At 37.1% G+C, this 8,951-nt stretch overlaps 1 pseudogene; it reads left to right on the top strand.

Moving 5' to 3' along the window:
- The first annotated feature begins 570 nt into the window (after positions 1-570).
- On the top strand, positions 571-5,860 carry LOC126584394 (purple acid phosphatase 15-like; annotated as a pseudogene).
- Positions 5,861-8,951: the final 3,091 nt, after the last annotated feature.

Below are 8,951 nucleotides of genomic sequence, written 5' to 3'. Positions count from 1 at the left end.
CCCCAACCATGAATGTATACTCGTCCATGTGCCTAATCGAGAGTGCATGCTCATCTGCACACTAAGACGGGAGTATACACTATCTTGAGGGCCCAATCAAGAGTGTACGCTGCCCGAACGCTCAGTTCATGGTTGATAAGTGGCTGCTTACCAGGACACTGCTGGAGAGGTTCCTCATCTGCCCTTGTCCTACTTCGGGACACCTCGTTTAGGGCACATTGGATCTCGATGCGTTGCAAAAGCTGATTCACCAAGGCTATCTGTTATGTAAGGGCGTTTGTTAACTCTATGACTTGTCGGAACAAATGTTGTTCGCCATTCAGATTGGAAGAGCTTGGAAAGAATGTGCCTCTTTGAGCAATGGAATGGTGGTAAACTCCGAGCACGAGATTTGAGTGCTTAGGAAACCACAGGAGCAGGTTGGGCTGTAAGAGTGGGCTGCATGGCGTGTGATGCATGCGGGTACGATGCTTAGGCTCGGCTTGGCAATGCGTTGGGTGTGACATGGCTTGGGCGGTGACCTTGGTGCCGTGAGCCTTGGATGGCACGACTTGGGCTTGCTTAGATGGCATGGCTCAAGCCATGGTGGTGACACCATGGACCTCGCCGTGGGTGGCCACTGTGGTGGTACCCATGGTGGAACCTCATGGTGGTGCTGCTCCACTTATTATCACATTTAGCCTCGTGGATCGCCAATGTCATATTTCTTGGATGTTGGAATTTTTACTTATTGAATTTTCTAAATTTCTTGCCATTGTACTTCTCTTATATGTTTTATCAAAGAATTTTCGCAAATAAAAAATTCTAATAATAAAAATGTACGAAAAATCTACAAATGGACAAGAAAATAGAAAAACCTTGGATGCGAGAGTCTTCTACGAGTATGGGACTCAACTCTTAATGAAAGCACCAATTTGTGGATGCAAATTTCTTACTCTTGATCTTGGACAAAATTGCACCTACAAAATAAATCACACCTAAGGTCAAGGCCAAAAGCCTCACGTGCCCACAAATGGGGGGGCTTTAGACGAAGAATCTCCGATGCTAAAGTTAGAATTTTGTGGGAAAAGTGTTTAGAGAATTTTGTAGTATTTTTGCTAAAGAATTGGAAGTAAACTTTGAGGAGAATGATGAGGTTTAAATGGGAGAGTGGCCGACCTCCTTAGATGAGAGAGAACCGGCAATCTAGCTCCCTTTGTGGGCTAGGTTCTTGATTTGTGTTAAATTGGGAGTTATGGAATAATTACCTAATCAATTAGCTAATTAATAGAATGATTAGCTAATCAATGTAATAAAAAAAAGGAAGATTTGGGAGTTTACCTTGTGGAGAAGATTGGATGATGATGGATGAAATAGGTTTTGAATTGTTACTTATTTTGGGCACTTTTGATGATTGGATGATGATGATGGATGAAATAGGTTTTGACTTCATTATTTTTCCTTGCACCAGGTCACCACTTCGAATCCCAAGTGTGTCCATTTCCTTATATTTTCTATTATTTTCTGTTTTCTTTGTTATTTTATACTTTCTTTTATTGTTTCTTTCTTTTATTTGCTATTTCTGTTTTCCTAGTTTTATTTTCTCTGTTTACGTTTTCAAGGTTTTAATATTTTTGTTTTCTTTATTTATTTTTCACAACTTGAGGACAATGTGTGATTTAAGTTTGGGGGAGGGAAATAAGAAATTTTAGGTTTTTAATTTTTGTGTCAAGTTAAAAATTTTCATTCTTTTTAAGTTAATATCCATATATTATTTTAAACGTTAGAACAAATGAACATGGTGAAGGTTAATCCCACATTAGAGTTTTTTTCTATTTATCGTTGCTTAGACACTAATTCATGGGTTATACTTTGACAATTTGCACATCCACATCAACATGGTTTGTGAAAGGTGAGATTGAAACACTTACTTTTAGTCTAAGTTTATTTTTTATTTTTGTTTAAAGTAAAATTAGTTATTGTTATAAAGTAATAATTGTTCTACCCGAGACTTTGCTTAGTAACCGGGCCAGTCCTTCCTGATCAACAGTGATTCTCTCGTCAAACGGTAGAGTCTTGGCATAGGGTAGGGTGGCTAGTTGGTTTCGTAGCCTTTTCAACTCGAGTTAATAAGTCTCTAGGGGTGTTCTACACCTAGTGCCCTAAAGCCTTTGTAGTTTGGGAGTCATTGACCTAAAGCTCGTTACATGGGTTGGATCGAAAGCTTAAGTGAACTAACATTGCACGACCACTACTGTTATTGAAAAAAAACTGTGAAAAAGAAAAAAAATTGAGAAAAATCGAAAAGAACAAGAGGTAAAGGTTTTAGTCGAGTCTTCTTAACTATGTTGGTTCACTTTTACACCAAGGGAAATTCATGAATTCTTTTCTAATTGATTCTAAATAGCTTAGATTTTGTGGTGAGATTAGTTGGAACTTTCGGAAAGATGTTTTAATTTTTAACGTTTTCTATGAATTGCAACTTGAAGATGAAAATTTTGTCTTAGTTGAGTTTTAATAAAGTTTCTAGTTTGTTAGTTTTTATTTTTGTTTTCTAGTTTTGTTTTGCTTGAGGACAAGCAAAAAGCTAAGTTTGGGGGTATTTGATGAGTCGATATTTGAATATATATTTTGCTCTATTCTTAGTATTAATTTATTGGTTATTTTGTGAGAATTTTGATACTTTCTTTATATTTTTAATATAGGACAGTCGACTTCCTCTTGAGCAAAAAGTAGTCAAACGGATGAATTTTAGAGTGATTCCAATTGGAGGATGTTCGTGAATTAAATGATTGAACTTTTAAATCCCCCAAACATAAGTTGTGATTGAATGTGGTTCTTCTGATAAATTGGTGATCTAATTGTTGTTTCGATGTAGGGTTGAAATCGAATACACTGTACTTTTATCGATGTGGGGATCCTTCTATACCTGCAATGAGTGAAATTCACCATTTCAGGACTATGCCAGTTTCTGGTCCTCGTAGCTACCCTAAGAGAATAGTGGTTGTGGGAGACCTTGGCCTTACTTACAACACAACTACCACAATAAGTCACTTGACAAGAAACAATCCTGATCTTGTTCTATTGATTGGTGATGTTACTTATGCAAACCTCTACCTCACAAATGGAATTGGCTCTGACTGCTATTCTTGCTCATTTCCAAACTCTCCGATACACGAGACCTATTAGCCTCGATGGGATTACTGGGGAAGGTTAAAACATAAATTGCTTTATTTTTACACGCAATGGCTGCTTTAAATTAGGGCATAGAACTTGTTTTCTTATGTTGTCATTGCTGGGTAATTTGTGTAGGTATATGCAGAGTTTAGTGTCCAAAGTTCCAATAATGGTTGTTGAAGGGAACCATGAAATAGAACAACAGGCTGAAAATAAGACTTTTGAGGCTTATAGTTCTCGGTTTGCAATCACATCTGAAGAAAGCGGATTTTATCATGCTTTGATCATGATTTTACTCATTTAATGCAGGGGGGATTCATTTTATCCTGATTTTATCATGCTTGGAGCCTACACTGATTTTAGCAAATCAGGTAATTAAAGTTTGCCTAAATTTTGAGCTCATTCCTTGCCTAAATATTCCTGTTTTTGCATTTCTTTTTCTTTACAAGTGTTTTCTTTATTTTTTCTATCCCCATTAAATCACTGATTACTTTGCCTACAGGGAGACAATACAAGTGGCTGGAGCAATATTTGGCTAATGTGGACGGATCCACAACTCCCTGGTTGGTAGCTACTTGGCATCCTCCCTGGTATAGTACCTACGAGGCCCATTACCGAGAGGCAGACTGTATGAGGTTGGAAATGGAAGAGCTACTGTACTCTTATGGCGTTGATATAGTGTTCAATGGACATGTAAGTAACGATAACCACCAATGATTGTCACAATCTTTGATAGGTAACAGGTTTCTTTCTTATAGCCAGAAACCATGTGGAAGAAGTGGTATAAAGGTCTTCGACTGAGGGTTTCGTGCATACTAGTAACCACTGGTTTAGGGTTAACCAGATAGTAATAGAAAGTTAGAAGGAACTGCTGTTTATGCTTTAAACTTCTGAGAAAACAAATTTAATGTGAAATTAATTGGTACTTGGTTCCCTCATTGCTAAAACACATAATACAAATCTTATTTGAAACGCTATCAGATGCAATGTCCTTATCTTGAAACTCGTATCACAGCAGTACCATTTGGTTCCGATCCCAAGCATGTTTTTATTAAGTTGTCCTTAGTGTCTATGAATGACGAACAACTTTCCTCATTGTAATTAAATATCTTCTTGCTTTAAAGTGCACTGAATGTTCTTCTGTTTTCTTGAATAAAATAATAGGTTCATGCCTACGAGAGATCGAATCGAGTTTATGATTAGAACTTAGATTCCTGTGGTCCTGTGTATCTCACAGTTGGTGATGGGGGTACTCGGGAGAAGATGGCAGTTCAACATGCTGACGAACCTGCTCATTGCCTAGAGCCATCAACTACTCCTGATCAACACCTAGGTGCTGGTGCCTTTTGCGCAGAGAACTTTACCTCCGGCCCAGCAGCAGTTAAATTTTGTTGGGATTGGCAACCGGATTACAGTGCTTTCAGAGAAAGCAGCTTTGGCCATGGGATCCTTGGGGTACTCCTTTTTGTGTTTTTCTGTTTGGCAAATATCTAGTCTGACAATGCATTCAATTGTCTATAAACGTTATACTTTAATTTGTATGACCCTACACTACATATGATACAACTTGAAAATGATTGATGGAAAGATGAGCATGCGCTTGACAGTCAATGGGCATAGAAAGACCACACATGGATAAATATTATGGAACCAGTTTAAATCATTTTTACCATTCCACTGCAATGTCACGAGAAAATCACTTAGCACCAATATCTGTTTATTCAAAGTGCGCAAATCCTGTGACTCACTTGAACATCCTTGATCGGTTATTGAGTAGCAAACATATAGATGTAGTTACAGCTCAGTTTTGTTGGAATTTTTGATCCTCAAGTGTGGGGTTTTACAGCAAAAGGCCTCGGTGTTAGTTAGAGTGGGGTAATACTATTTAAACCCCCTTTGGTTTTCTTCACCCCATCAATGTGGGACAGTTTTAACACTCCCCCTCACGCATAACCTCATTTATTGGTTCACATATGAAGACTATTTAAACCCCCTTTGGTTTTCTTCACCCCACCAATGTGGGACAGTTTTAACACTCCCCCTCACGTGTAACCTCATTTAGTGGTTCACATATGAAGATCCACATCGGTAATTGAAACTCAGACCCCACCAATGTGGGACAGTTTTAACACTCCCCCTCACGTGTAACCTCATTTAGTGGTTCACATATGAAGATCCATATTTGTTTTCAATGGAACTCAGCGGTCGTCTCTTTGTTCAGAGTTCAGACTTGTTTCCTTCTTGGTGACAAGCTCATTGGCTTGCACGGGCCCGCAACCGTGGGCTCTGATACCATGTTGAAATTTTTGGATCACCAAGCATGCCTCACTCTAACGACACCGATATTGTTCCCAACTTAACCACCTGCACAATCCTCAGGTGTGAGATTTTTACCACAAAAGGCCTCGGTATTAGTTAGAGTGGGGTAATACTATTTAAACCCCTTTGGTTTTCTTCACCCCACCGATGTGGGACAGCTTTAACAAGTTTCATCATCTGGATTATACACTAACCGTGCATTTTGATGTGCATAACTTGCAGGTGAAGAATGAGACTTGGGCTTTGTGGACATGGTACCGGAACCAGGACTTCGACAATAAAATTAGAGATCGAATTTATATAGTGAGGCAGCCTGATAAATGCCGCATCCGCCATGTGTTCGAAAGTTGGCTTGCTGACCTCTAATTCTCACTGCTGCTTGCTAGGAAAATTATTATTGAGATCCCAAATCAAGTGACCATTCTTATCTAGATAGGAATAGGACGGAAGGTGCAAAAAGAGTAGGAAGATGGGGTTTCACCTATGTATACACACTATATATATGGGGAGAGGGAGAGAGGGAGAGAGAGAGAGAGAGAGAGAGAGAGCAGAAGAAGAAGAGCAACTTCGCTATTGTTGTATGTAAATGATAAAATCTCATTTATACATCTCCATTGTAACTTGAATATGTACTCTCAACCAATTTATACAACAACAGACGTGTAAGATTGGTTCCTGGAGCAATTTCAGATATCGAATTCTGAACCATTTGTGTATTTTGTTGAGTTATTGCAAATTGGTTCAACTGATGAACCAAAAATCACCCCCCCTCCCCCTATTGTGAAGCCAACAAATTGTTGGAAGTGACTTTTATTCTGTCACTTAGTGTTACAAGTTCACTAATGTTATGGTGGCACCGCTTATAAGGGTGGTGTTTCGACAAAACCCTTAGCTCCCGAGCTCCCAATGCGCCCCCGCCTATAAGTCATTCGGAGTTTGGAAGGAGCAATGAGGTTTGCTATAACCTCCGTAAAAAAAAAAAAAAAAAAAAAAAAAAAAACCTTCAACAACTTCTCATTCATTGTATTCTCCATTAAATTCCAGGCCAGGGTTTCCACCTCCATCTCATAGAGATTATATCACCTGTTTTTTGTGTGAATAATATAATTTCTTACCGTCTCTTGTCCAAAACATTTGTAATATTGCGCCAATTATGTTATATATTTGCAGGATGCATAGCAATTTGGTGTCAGTAAAACATTGTCCGCCGCATATTTGATCATGTTTTAACTTAGGAATTTCATGGTCTAGTTAATTTTGACGGATTTGAAAGGCTTTTAAAACAAATTAGAATCAAACTTTCGAAATTACTACCCCAAACAAATTGCACTGCAAATTATCATAATCAGAATTCATCAGGTCATGTACATACTACATAACATTTACTTTGGATATGAAATGGTGAGATCTATAAATTCGAAATCATCATTATATTGTTGTTCTTATTACATTAATATAGATACATGCAGCCACTATATATACATGTTAGATCGATAAATTTGTAATCATCATTATATTGTTGTTCTTATTACATTAATATAGATACATGCAGCCACTATATATACATATTAGATCGATAAATTTGAAATCATTGTTGTACTGATCCTCCCAGAAATCCATATTTGTCTGTCTAATGTTGAAGTTGGGCCAGGAATTGGACAAAAGTAATTGCAGATAATGATCAGCATTCATCTGAAGCACAAAGACGAGAAGTTACAAGCATTTCAGAGAGCTGCAGGACAAACTGAAATGAGTATATATATTCGATGTCTACCTCATTTCTGTTGAATATGGTACCAGTGAAGTGTATAGGTGCAGATGGATGGGTAAAGTTGCTCGGCCAGAGGCCGTGCGTCGTAAAGGTATGCGGCAGAACTGGTTGGTTTCCACAAATTCCGTTCGGGAGGCAGAAGACGAATGGGGATTGCTGGACGAACTGGAAGATATCACATGGTGTGGCAGCATTGCTCTTTCCGAGATAAGTGACGAAGCAAAGAGCGATGATAACGAGAACAATCTTGAAGAAGTGCATGGTTGTCAAGCAATTATCAAAAGAACAAAGGGAGGGAGGGAGGATGGGATGAGAAATAATAAGGAAAGCTAAAGAGTGAAGCAAGTATGAATTTTCAAAGAAATGAAGAGGTGTTTAAATAGTTAGAGTTGAGGTTAAGGGTAGGGTTTGGAGAAATTAATTAAGGTGAAGCTAACTAGCAAAGATGATAATGTGTCTGGTGGCCTCAAGACACGATAAAAAGAAACTAAACCTACTGATGGATGAGTTGGAAGCCTTATAGGGCATCACTTTGATACATTAGTCTCTCCAAGTCTGGCTCTCTATTCCAAATCGACAAAGTAGATTCGAACAAAGTGGTGTACTGCAGCATGTTTACTTGCAGCATGGTATAAAATATTGATGATATCGGATATATCGGTAGTCCAAAAACATAGAAATTTCGATGGAAATATCGGGATATTATCGATATCAATAAAAATTGAATAAAAATCACAGAAATTGTAAGAAAAACTTGGAAATTTTTATTGAAACTTTGGAGAATGTTTATTTAGTCAATTATCTATTAGTTTATCAAAAAAAATTAGAAGGAAATGCATTACATGATGGATTTAACTGATTTAAGTTGATTATACAGCAGGCTGGCAAACACCGTGAGTGTAGAAATTATGTAGTAATTAATGAAAAAAAGATTAAACACACCATAATCATTTATATATAATGATTTACTACAATATTTTACACTTTATATATTGCATGGTAAGATACATGAGTGATTTAGTACCACATAAAGTTCCTATGAGGTTCAAAATTTTCCCTGTCTTCATCATCTCTATGTGTAGAGTAAGTTTATTGTGAAGAGTATTCATCAAATGATAAATCCCTAAAATAGTTTTACATGTTATTGTTAACATGCCACTCATATAAATATAAATATTTTAGCATATTATCATTAAAACATAAGTGATATATGGTGGTTACGGTGTTGGAGGAGTAAAATGGGAGGGGTTCAAATCCCCTTTGTGTTTTTTTTTTCCTCCCTTTTTTCCCTTTTTTCCTTCTTTTTTTTTTTTCCTTCCTTTACATCGATATTTCGATATTTTAGCGATATTACACCAATATCGATATTTTCCGATATTATCATCAATATTGTCGATATTTGTACGATATTTATATAGATATGTTCCGAAATATCCGTGATTCGAAAAAACCAAAATATCCTTGATATTTCGTTGATATTATCGATATTTCAGACTATGACTTGCAGCATGTTTACAAACAAGGAAGTTCCTTGACCTCTTTCTTTTTCTTTTCTTTTCTTTGTTTTATACTCCTATTCCATATTTCTTTGTGTCCTAATTACATTGCATTTCTTTCCTTTTAACATTGAGGACAATGTTAATTCAAGTTTGGGGGTAGGGTATTTTATTTTGGTCTTTTAAAAGTTGAAAAGCATGAAAAAAAA

Source organism: Malus sylvestris, chromosome 10, assembly GCF_916048215.2.
Source record: "Malus sylvestris chromosome 10, drMalSylv7.2, whole genome shotgun sequence".
In the NCBI taxonomy this organism is placed as follows: Eukaryota; Viridiplantae; Streptophyta; class Magnoliopsida; order Rosales; family Rosaceae; genus Malus; species Malus sylvestris.
Note: the sequence above shows the minus strand (reverse complement) of the source record. Positions and strands in the feature narration are given on the sequence as shown.